Raw genomic sequence first — 13,476 nt, 5'->3', positions numbered from 1 at the left:
ACTGAGCAACCCCAAGCTTCTGGAAGAATTGGCAAAACCCAACCTATCTGAAATAAGAAGAAATTGTTGTTGATTTTTAACCTGTAAATTCTCTTAGAATTTGCTTTCCCTGAAATGAGTTATTTGCTTTCTGATGATTGTTACTTACTATATCGATTATATTTGAGAAAATGAAGAATAATGTGAAAAGCTGAGCTGTAACTTGTAACTTTGGCTCTGCTGAGCTGTTCTTGTAAAAATAGGAATCCTGTTTAAGGAACAAACTGCTTAGCTCGACTGCCAGACAGAGATGACAGCATGTAATAAGTTTCTCATTGCAGAGAGCCTATAAACAGACATGTAATGGAGAGGCTTATTACCTAGATTCCTTTCCCAGGAAAGGCTTACTGATTATGGCCTTGGAAAGGGAATGCCACCCTTATGAAGAGCCTATAAACAGATGTATTAGGGGCATCTGTCATGAGGAAAAACCTCTGTTGTTGAGATAAGGATATAAAAGTCTTTCTTCTCCCACTGCTCTTCCAGGCCTGCATGGAGGCCCCCTTCTCTTGCAGCTTTGTGGTCAGGCTGGTTGTCCTGTGTCAGATCCTGTTCCCCCTGCAGCTGTGAGCCCAATGTGCTCTTGTTGATAATCGTAAGTTTATGTTTAGCCTCTATTCTTGCTAAGGTGTATGATTTCTATGCTGACCCACAGAAAAGTTATCTTTACATTGTTCTGCTTTTATAATGCCAAGTTGGGATTTTTGTGCACCAGTATTTGCAAATGTGTTCTTTTGTATGATCATTTCCACACTGTTGTGTAGCCTCACTCCCCCTCCCCTATTGAAAGAGGCTAATAAAAAGCTGTGGTTTTCAGGGGAACTTTAGACATCCACGGAGAAGCATTATGTGGTGTCTTCCCTGGGCCCAGCTTTAAAAAAAACTGTTTCTTTGTTTTTTGTTTTTTCCTTTTTCACCAACCACTTAATCACTTTGAGAGATCTTGAATCCACGTTGATATATTGGGAGCAGATCTTTCCAATACTTCCTGAATATCCTAAATACTTTCTTTGACTCCATAAAAAGATCTTGATTAATATTTTTTCTTATCATCTGCTTCAGGGAAAAAGCCAAAAAAAACTTAATAATTATTATTATCATTAATATTTTATCGATCATTGCTTTGTGTCAGGGATTGTTCCAAATGCTTTACTCATTTCATTGTCACAATTCTTAAATACAATAGAACATAAAATTATTCCCATTTTAATAATAATGACATCATGGCAAAGAAAATCTATACAAAAAAATCACACATGGAAAGTCCTTGTGAAAACCTGGTCCCAGACCCATAGTAGATGCTCCATAAATGGTAATTTCTGCATCTGTCTAACCCCTACCTACTTTTATCTGGAGACATGCAGGGTCTCGCTCTATCATGCAGGCTACAATACAGTGGCACAATCATAGCTCACTGCAACCTCAAAATCCTGGGCTTATGTCATCTTCTCACCTTCGCCTACCAAGTAGCTGAGACTGTAGGTACATGCTACCATGCTTTGTTCAACCTTGACCTAGTTTTTATTTTACAAAATAGGAAACTTTTGGCTAATTGTTTTATAACCAACAGTTTGAAATTGTTGATATTTCAATCTCCAACTTAAAATTTCAGATAAAACCGTATCATCATTATAAAAGCATGATGACGGGAAAACACTATTATTAAGGAAAGAAAGACAAAATAAATTAATACAGATACACAAACACATATATACAAAATTAAATTTTTAATAAACATATATCCTTTACTTTTGAAGTATGTTTCATTTAGACTGCAAAACAAAGCAAGAAGATCTATTATGAATCAGAGTTGTATATGCTCTCAGGAAGGAAGATAATGATCTAACCAATCTCTTTCATTGGGAGCTGTTTTCTGAATATTATAAGACCCCCAGGATTCCAGATGGAAAAGAGTATAATTAACTCTTTACCATCAAATACCTATGTTAGGAGACCTTGAGAATAAAAGATTGCCTAGTAGCAAATGGCATCCTACTCCTTGACTACACTTGCACCTGAGGACACAAAAGGACAAGGTGTATTTAACCTTAGAATATCTCTATACAATGAAAACAAGTAAGTGCAATTATCTCCACTTAAAGTATAAAGTTGGTAAACACTTATAAGATAAATGACTTGCTCAAGACTGACTAGGATTTCGTATGAAAACTTAAACTCATTATCTCTTTTTTTTCACTTAAAACATTTTTATACTTTATGTTCTGGGGTACATGTTCTGAATGTGCAGTTTTGTTTACACAGTTATACATGTGCCATGGTGGTTTGCTGCACCCGTCAATCTATCATGTACATTAGATATTTCTGCTAATGTTATTCCTCCCTTCTCCCCCGCCAGGAATGCTTTTACACTGTTGGTGGGAGTATGTCTCTTTTTTTATATGGTACTAAGTGGAGGATTGAGAATGGCTCTTTATCTTTTGTTTTAAGGCAGTATTGAAATGAAAAAAGAATGAACGTTTAGATTCTGATAGTATATATGGTGATAATGTAATAATTTTAGTAATAATTAAGCTATATTGGGTATTTTTTACAGGGCAAACAGCATACTGCGTATTTACATGTTAAATCATTTTTTAATGAAATTTTAACAATGACAATGACACAATAGCAATGATTCCATGAAGAATCTGCTAGGATAAAGAATCCTAGGCCAGGAACAGTGGCTCATGTCTGTAACCTCAACACACTGGGAAGCCGAGGAGGGAGAATAGCTTGAGGCCAGGAGTTCAAGACCAGCCTGGGCAACACAGCCTAGTTTCTACAAAACAATCCAGTCGCTACAAAAATAAATAAATAAAAGTAAAATAACCTGGAAACCATCGTTCTCAGCAAACTGACACAAGAACAGAAAATCAAACACCTCATGTTCTCACTCAGAGGCGGGTGTTGAACAACGAGAACATGTGGACACAGGGAGGGGAGCATCACACGCTGGGGTCGTGCGGGGGGAATAGGGGAGGGACAGCGGGGGAGTGGGGAGTTGGGGAGGGATAACATGGAGAGAAATACCAGATACAGGTGATGGGGAGGAAGGCAGTAAACCACACTTCCATGTGTGTACCTATGCAACAATCTTACATGTTCTTCACATGTACCCCAAAACCTAAAATGCGATAAAAAAATTTTAAAAATGTATAAAATATGAAGAATCCTCTACTCATTAACAAAGTTCATTTGTCCAAAGATACATATTTGGTAACTGAATATTTCTAATGATAATATTAATTTCAAAACTACTATTAGGTTGAAATGTTAGTGTATGATATGGAAATCATATCTAGCAATCAGTATTCAGTAAATATTTATCTTCCATGTTTCTTTTCTTTTTTTTTTTTTGAGATAAAGTTTTGCTCTTGTTGCCCAGGCTAGAGGCGTGATCTCTGCTTACTGCAACCTCTGCTTCCCCAGGTTCAAGGGATTCTCCTGCTTCAGCTTCCCAAGTATTTGGGATTACAGGCATGTACCACCATGCCTAGTTAATTTTGCATTTATAGTAGAGACGGGGTTTTTTCATGTTGGCCAGGCTGGTCTAGAACTCCTGACATGAGGTGATCCACCCGCCTTGGCCTCCCAAAGTGCTGTGGTTACAGGCATGAGCCACTGTGCCTGACCCATTTATCTTCTTTAATAATGTACCTTGGTCACTATTCCTTATTATTATTACACCTTTATCTTCCTTACATTCCCAATCATAGCCTTTATCACCACTTATCATAAATTGAGTTTGAATCTTCCAGTTCTCCAAATAGATACATTGTCTATCTTTCTCTGTTTCTAACACTTTCAAAACAGTTCAAATTACTCTCCCTATTCGAGTCCAGTGGTACCAAAGTGTTAAGTACTGAGCATGCAAGGACAATAAGACATGCACAGTTCCACTTTCATGGAATGTGTAATGTAATCCCACATAAATTAAATAATTGACTCTAATATTAGCCATATGCATTCAGCGTGGCAACGGGATGCTTTGGAAACACATAAAAGATACATACCCAAATTAATGGAAGGCTTCTTAGGGAAAGTGATATGGACACAGGAATGTAAGTTCCTACAAGCAGATTAACTGTGAAAGAGTGGGAAAAACTAGTAGTACATTGCCTATGGTTAATAGTCAGTAAATTATTAGTGGAAAAATGGCAAGAAAAGTCAAGTGTTACTTAAGCTTATAATCGATTTTAATCTCCACCATTCCTTTGCCTATGGGCAAAGCTTCTCGACTTACCTCTTGGCACTGTGTAAAGAAACTACAGAATTTCAGATTGATACTTGCCTTCAATTGTTTATGAAGGAACCAAACAGTAAGTTCCTTAGCAACTTCAATCATGCATGGAAATTCTACCTGACTTATCTGCACAAGTAAGATGTCTGTTATTAGGAAGTTACATTGTATTCCAAAAGCATGCCTTTTCTGGCCACTCTGCTGTAATACTGGAGATACTGCCTAGGCTTGAAAACAATTTTCATACCAAGATGTTGAGTGTACACCATGCAGCAACATGAAACTAGGTATTTTACGTATTATTACATTTAATCCTCATATCAACAATGTTCACTGGTATCATATCCCTCATCTAAAACATAATACGATGTTTTCGATGAGGAAGCTAAGTATTATGCCTAGGTTTCCACATAAACTGCGGAACTGTAATTTGTACCTAGGCACATATAGCACCAAAGCAACTGCTGTATTTCCTCATACCACATCATAATTCCACAAGGAATTATGGATATACTCAACATGGCCTTTCAGGACCACTTAATTGTCAAAAAGTAAAATAAACATTATCCTCTGCTCTACATTAATTTTGTAGGACCATTCTTTTCACTTTTTCCTTTATTTGTGCAATACATATTCTTCTGAACATCTCCCATGTCCAGCAGTTCTCTATGACAGATACAATGGTCAGGGGGCAGTAAGCTAAATCGGAACTGGATCCCACATTCAAATAACTTAGGGTCTAGAAAGAATAAAACCTATGTAATTAAGTTACCAAAAAACAAGGTGGGGATGAATAAAAGTGATTGTAGACAGTAAACACACCATAACACTGTAGTCAATAGCTCACAGTACAGAGACTGGAGTAATTCTTTACTCCTCTTTTTCTCTCCAGACAGGGTCCAGGTTGGCATGGTAACAGTTCATTGTAACCTGAAACTTCTGTCTGAAATGATCTTCCTACCTCATCCCCTCTGTCTCCTGAGTAGCAGGGAATGCTGGTGCATGTCATCACACTCAGCTAATTCTTAGTATTTTGTATAGAGATGGGGATGGACCCCTTTCAAATCTGTTTTTCTATGAATTTGTGACTATTTTTGAATTCTAAATCATGGGTTAACTAGAATGAAAGTCTGGTTGTGATCTACATTACAATGATAAAAAATCTAAACCCAACAGATGAAATATATTAAAATATATCACATGATGTTTCAAGAGATTATATCACAGTACATTTATATGGCAATTACATAAGAAAGTGTGCATATGTATATATGAGACACACTGATCAGTACATTTACTTTATTGAAAGCCTTAAATATAATTTTCTATGCATTATGGTCAATAGCTATTGAAGCATCTACCATGTGCAATGCACACACAACCATTCCTTATTTTTGTAAGCTCTGATCTCAACAAATGTGCAATTCTTAAAAATAAAAATATTTATATGCCAAAGCTAAATGGATTTAGGTATCACAAAATAGAGCAATACAATTGATAAAAATTCAAAGAAAGAAAGCATCTAATTGGGGACATACAAGAAACCTGAAGAATTGTGACAGCATTTGAGATCAGATGTCAGAGATTGGTAAGAAGTTACCAAGCACAGATACTATGATTATTTGTGTAAGTGTGCAATACATGAACAAAGGTAAAGGAGAACAAAAGTGTGAAAAAAATGTCCAGTGTAGAATGAGTAGGTCATATTGACTAGAGCTTACTACTTGTTTAGAAGTGGAGCTCATTAATTCATTGATAACCTTAATAATATCTGTAAGTGCCAACTATGTGCCAACGATTGTTCCAGCATAAGACAGAAAGATTTTGCCTACATAAAATTTGCTTTCTAGTGGGTGATCAAATATATGACTAAAAAATTGTGTCCATTGTGGACAGTTGTGAATGTTGTGCTTCAAAGGGCTGCTTAAGATTTTTGAACAGAGAAACAATACTATTTAACTGGTAAGGAAATGTGAGAAAGGGTTAAGAAGGGATGAGTGTAAATAAAGAAACATGATTTTCCTCATAAATTCTCAATGCCCTTGCAATGTTAAAACAACGTAAACAGTAAAATCCATATTTGTCTCTATTTTTATATAGTATTTGGTATTTTTGACCATATATTTTCCTTGGAACTCTCTTCTCTTGATTTCCATGTTAGTACATTCTCAATTTCCCAAAGGAGTATTTCTAGTTTATTTAGGCCAGAAATGTTATTTTTCCTTGGAGCTCCAACTTGACTCTTCTAGCTTACTCTACACACTTCCCCATGGTTTTAACAACCATCTATAAGCTGGTGCCTCAAGAATGTAGATGTGTCTTTAGTTCTATTTTATGGTCTGAGTTCTAGACCTATGGAGCCAGGTATTCTTGCCCATTTTCCCTAGAAATTCCCTGGGCATTTCAAATTCAGTAACACAAATTTAACCCATTAGCCTTACTCTCCACTGAACCAGATCTTGTCCTAGATTCCTGTGTATTTAATATTTTAGTGGCACCATATTTACCCTATCACTCAAGTCAGAAATATAGAAATATTTTTAGAATCTTCCACATTCAATTGAATAACAAATTTAATTATTTTTATCTTCTAAGTATGCTTCAGAATAGTAACATTTCTTCATGAACTGGCTTAGTGGTTAAGACTATAAGGTCTCTAGATTCAGAGTTCAAATGTTAGGTCTGCCAAGCAATGTGATTCTAGACAAATTATGAACCTAGGTTTCAATTTCCTAATCTTAAAATGGAAGTAATTATTCACTTTATAGAGCTCTTGTGATAGAGAAATAAGACAACGAGTTCAGTGTGTATGTTGATAAAACATGATAAATGACAGCCATTATTAATATTACCATTATTGTTATTGCCAAAATTAATCTGCCTTAATTGATTTCCTTACTATCATCTATCATGTGCTATAGCAAAGGTCTTAAAATTAGTCTTCCTCTTCTCAAGCTTAGTTCCTCCTCTTTCCCATTGATTGAGGTCAATGAGATCTTCTTAAAACCTGATTACAACACCATAATCTAAATGATAAAATTTACAGATCTTTACCATGGATTTTACATTTAAACTTCTCTGACTTTCTGTTTCTCTCTAGCACACTTAGACGTTAGCCTCCAGCAAGAAGGCAATATTTTTTTTAAAAAAAGCATAGATCCACCTCTGTCACATTGAGCTGTTGCACTCGCATGTCTTGTGTTCAAGCTAATACCCTTACTTCTTTTGTCTATCTAGAAAACTCCTATTCATTCTTCAAAAATCTTTTCCAAGTCACATCCTTTGAATAGTATTTCCAGTGGTCCACAGGCAAAATTAGTTATTCTCTTTTCTCCATTTGCATATCTTGAATATGATGCTATTCTTTTATGTATTTCACTGTGTTGTTATTACTTATTTAATCTGCTTTTCCAATTAGAGTTTAGATTTCTTGTCCTAGGATTGGGACATATAGTTGACTTTCTAATCCAAGACCTATACTTAAGGTAAATAAATGTATGTTGAAATGAAGTTAAACTTCTCTATTACACTAGATGGAACAATCAGGAATTAATTATTTATGTTTACCATTGTATAATAATTTTGATCATCAGGCTACCATTTTAGGGTATACTGGGAAGTATTAGTAAGTGCAGTGAAATCTTATAATTTTATGTTGCCTCTGCATCCATTTTGAATATAAGCCATACTTTCTCATACCAGAAGCAGTAGGTACCCTTTACACAGTTTCCAGTTCTCTGTCCCCTTTCAGTCCCTCAGTGTGGTTGATCAGATAACTGCCTGTACAACCACTTCCTGGTGACCACCTCCCTGTGGGGCAGCAAGAGACAAACTACTTACTCACCCCACTAACGTCCACACCCTACATGGACTGCACAGATAAGCTGCAGGGACCATCTCTCAGTCACAATGTGCACAAGGAACTTGCTCTTGCTTGCCATGAACCCATCAATTAAAACTTCCTGTGGGAAACCTGCTTGGGTAAATCCCTTAATCCCACTAAAGGATTTGGCCCACACCTCCCTCCCTCTCTCTCTCTTGCTCCCCGGCTGCACATTGAGCACAAGTGTCCTGGACAGCTCCCTCCTTCCCTTAGGCCCTGTGCGGCATACTGCCTTCTTCTCTCTGGGTCTGTAAGTGATAAACTATTTCAGTTATGTGTTTTGTTGAGTTGCCTCCTCCGTGTCTATCTTACTGAAACACCCAAGTCTAATTTCTTTCCTGGTCAGAGCTCTCACAGATAATAGTTATCTTGGTAGGAAAAAATTAGGCATTGATCAGATAAGAGGCACGAGGTTGTCTGCTGGTATAAACAAATTTCCTATGAGAAAGACACCTGGTCTCAGGTCAGATCCTTAAGCATTAGATTGTCCACCATAATAAAAAACTATCCTGTGAAAATCACATTGTAAACATCCACATCCAAATACTCTGGAGCCCCATCAGGGCATGGCCAAAATTTACAGCCATTCTCCTGAGATAAACCTCAAGACCAAATTAAAAAAAAAAAAATAGACATAGTCCCACTCAAAAAGAAATTTATGATATTTGAAATGATTATTAAAAACACACACAATGGTGCATATATTATGTTTTTAATTCTCATTTAAAATTCTACTAGGTTTAGTTTTATTATTCCATTTTAAGGCTATTCTGTCAACAAGTGGCAGAGTAAATTGGATTTGAAACAAGATAGTTTGACTCTGAGATCTGCACTCTTAATCACTATTCTATACTGTTTTATAAACATTGAAAAGATAAAAAGAAAATATATGACATTACATAAGAGAAGTGCCAAACTATGGTGTAGTGGTTGGGAGAGGTATAATATAGGCTTTTGACCATGAAGTTTGGTTAAATGAAGATAGAGAAGAATATTCTAGATTGAAAAGATAGAAAAACAGTATAATATTTTGCTCAATATCACATACAATGAAATTCATTATAAATATATGAGAGTGTATACTCATATGCAGGGGATATACTACAGAGCATACTAAATAACTTAGAAAAGCCGAATCACACTAATCGTTTGTTTTAATAATATTTGTCTTCCTTTAGTAGTCACATATTTTACCTGATTATATAAAATATAACATTTAATTTGGAATCATTTCTGATGGGAGAAATTGTACATTTTGAACTTTGTTTTGTGTGTGAAAACCATTATGAATTATATTTTAATTGATTTATATACAGTTATTTGTAACTTCTAAAATATATATTTTTGTCAATATATGGTGATTATGGAGCACCCTTGGATAGGGAAAAATCAAATCTACATCTTTTAATATTTCCTGAATCTTATTTAATTTTTGTATATGAGTTCAATATTCTAGATTAGCATGATTACCCCTAAAAGACCCACAACCAAAGCATGTATGGAAAAAATGTAGTCAAATTAAACTTACCTTTAAATTCCTGAGAGCTTCAAATGAATATTGTCAGATGAAGAATCAAAGCCAAAAATTCATTAAAATGATAGTGCCCTTGAGTGGTATATAAGAAATATGTGAAAGAAATTGAGTTGTTGAAAGCTCAGGATATATTGAAAGAAGATTATTGTTTCCCTTAGGCCTCTTACTTGTTTACTTCTCTGAATATGTCCTTTGAAATATAATGTCCTCTGGAGGATAATTATAAGACCTTGGGAACAATATAATACTCCAAATGTTGATAACAGTCAAGGTTAGTCTATGTTAACCTGAATAAAACTACTGACATGCATATCCATTAATGAGTTAAAATAAGCCATTGTACATAAAGATATTATGTTAATTAATCATAAAAAGTGAATGCTAAAGTGAAAATCGTCAATTTTATTCTCCTAAAAAGTGGTATTTTGATATTCAACAGATCCTTGACATAGACAGGACAGGTTTTATTAACTCCTTTTTAAATATGTAAAAACTAAAATACTTTAGTAAGAATGCTGTTGATTTCTGAGGTTCCTCTAGGTATAACATTGAGAGCCCGAAAAGTGGCATTTGGGTCTAGCTCTTCCAAAAACCAGCAGTATGACCCTGAGCTACGTATCTCATATTACTGAGCCATATTTTACTTGTCAAAAATAATATGAGAAATGTATAAAATGAGCACTTCAGTTTATTTCTAACATTATACAAATTTAAGTAAAATGAATTTTCTTTGATTACTATATAATATGCTTTAATAAATCTCAACAGCAGAAATAAGAAACAAAGGAAAAATAAAACAGAACACCCCTTTATTGCTGGCAAATTCCAACAGGATATCATTAGTTAAAACATTGTTTTGTAAAAACTCAAAGTTTCCATAATTTATAAAAACTTAAAAGTAATGCAAATACTATCCTATGTTTTTCACACAACCTTCAGCAGTTTATCACTGTAATAAGTAACCCAATTTCATATCTTATAATTCCTGTTTGTTTGTTTGATAGTTTGTTGATACCTAAGAATAAGGCTGTATTATTTTTCCATACACTATACCTTATAAACAATCTTAGTTCACATTAAGATTATCAGATTTGATTGGCATAAAACAACATGGAGCAACATTAAGACATAGATACAAAGGGGCTAGATATGAAGGTAGGACTATTCCTCCCTTATGCAGCCAAATTACCTATCATTTAGATATCCTTCACTTTTCTTCACTTTCCTTCTGTCATTTAATACTGGCAACAGTTTCTCTATCTGTGAAGATCTGTGGCCATCACATCTAGATCATTCCATCCTGACAAGATACCTTCATTCATGTGTCTTTGATCTCAAGGCCTCAGCAGGTTGCTCTCCTTCCCAGCATGGGAACCTCAGGCTACCCAGCTGTCCCTGACTACTTTTAAGTGCATTAAACAATGTAACCATGGATATATTCCAGCTATGACAGTAAAGTATGCTTTAATTCTAATCTCTTCGTTTTCATTTCACATTTTCTGTCATATCAAACAAACATAATTTAAATGTTTGGGGATAAATGGGAAAGAAATGTGAAAAGCTCATCACCATTTCATTGAGGTTTGATAATTAAATTCTCAGAGATTATAACTGACATATCAGAACTATATAGTTGTAACAGTCAGGCTGTTGTTAATTATGTATAGCTGTTCACTTGTGAACTATTCAGCTTGAATAATTTGGAAATGCCAGAATGGTCCTTCTATGCTCTGGATCAATATTAATCTAGCCATAGCACTGGAAAATAACTAACATTTACATATTACTTTTTATTAAATTAATATCTATTAGGTCTTTTGTAATTACTGTGATGTTGTTGGTAGACAACAAAACAAATAAGGGTAACTCATTCATTTAATCCAACATCAACTTTTAAGGTAGGTACTATTATTACCATTTCATAGTTAAAGATATTGAGGCTCTATGTTAAAATTTCCCTAGTCTTCAGGAACAGTAAATAAAGGAGCCAGTGGTGGCTCACACATGTAATCTCAGCACTTTGGGAGGTCAACGCAGGATGGCTTGAGGCCAGGAGTTCTAGACCTGTCTAAATGTGCTAGATGAAAACAGAGGGAAAGTCAGAATTTTAAATGTAAAATCCATGGGAAAGATCTTTAAACTTTATCATTTAGATTATGGTATTGTGATCAAGGTTTAGGAAGATCTCATTGACCTCAATCAATGGGGAAGGGGACAAACTAAGCTTGAGAATAGGAGGACTAATTTTAAGACCTTTGCCATAGTGCACGATAGATAATAGTAAGGAAATAAATTAAGGCAGATTAATTTTGGCAATAATAATAATGGTAGTATTAATAATGACTAACATTTATTGTATTTTATCAGCATACACACTGAACGCATTATCTTATTTCTCTATCACAAGAGCTCTATAAAGTAAATCATTACTTCTATTTTAAGATTAGGAAATTGAAACCTAGAATCATAATTTGTCTAGAATCACATTGGTTGGCAGACCTAACATATGAACTCGGAATCTAGAGACCTTATAGTCTTAACCACTAAGCCAGTTCATGAAGAAACATTGCTATTCTGAAGCATACTTAGAAGATAAAAACAATTAAATTTGTAATTCAATTGAATGTGGAAAATTCTAAAAATATTTCTATATTTCTGATGGTAAATATGGTGTCACTAAAATATTAAGTACACAGGAATCTAGGACAAGATCTGGTTCAGTGGAGAGTAAGGCTAATGGGTTAAATTTGTATTACTGAATTTGAAATGCCCAGGGAATTTCTAGGGAAAATGGGCAAGAATACCTGGCTCCATAGGTCTAGAACTCAGACCATAAAATAGAACTAAAGACACATCTACATTCTTGAGGCACCAACTTATAGATGGTTGTTAAAACCATGGGGAAGTGTGTAGAGTAAGCTAGAAGAGTCAAGTTGGAGCTCCAAGGAAAAATAACATTTCTGGCCTAAATAAACCAGAAATACTCCTTTGGGAAATTGAGAATGTACTAACATGGAAATCAAGAGAAGAGAGTTCCAAGGAAAATATATGGTCAAAAATATCAAATACTATATAAAAATAGAGACAAATACGGATTTTACTGTTTACGTTGTTTTAACATTGCAAGGGCATTGAGAATTTATGAGGAAAATCACGTTTCTTTATTTACATTCATCCCTTCTTAACCCTTTCTCACATTTCCTTACTAGTTAAATCGTATTGTTTCTCTGTTCAAAAATCTTAAGCAGCCCTTTGAAGCACAACATTCACAACTGTCCACAATGGACACAATTTTTTAGTCATATATTTGATCACCCACTAGAAAGCAAATTTTATGTAGGCAAAATCTTTCTGTCTTATGCTGGAACAATAGTTGACATATAGTTGGCACTTACAGATATTATTAAGGTTATCAATGAATTAATGAGCTCCACTTCTAAACAAGTAGTAAGCTCTAGTCAATATGATCTACTCATTCTACACCGGACATTTTTTTCACACTTTTGTTCTCCTTTACTTTGTTCATGTATTGCACAATTACACAAATAATCATAGTGTCTGTGCTTGGTAACTTCTTACCAATCTCTGACATCTGATCTCAAATGCTGTCACAGTTTTTAAGGTTTCTTATATGTCCCCAATTAGATGCTTTCCTTCTTTGAATTTTTATCATTATATTGTTCTATTTTGTGAGGCTTAAATCCATTTATCTTTGGCATATAAACATTTTTATTTTTAAGAATTACACATTTGTTGAGATCGGAGCTTAGGAAACTAAGC

This window comes from Aotus nancymaae, unplaced genomic scaffold, assembly GCF_030222135.1.
Source record: "Aotus nancymaae isolate 86718 unplaced genomic scaffold, 86718_ANA_hifiasm-v0.15.2.pri h1tg000006l, whole genome shotgun sequence".
NCBI lineage: Eukaryota > Metazoa > Chordata > Mammalia > Primates > Aotidae > Aotus > Aotus nancymaae.
Note: the sequence above shows the minus strand (reverse complement) of the source record.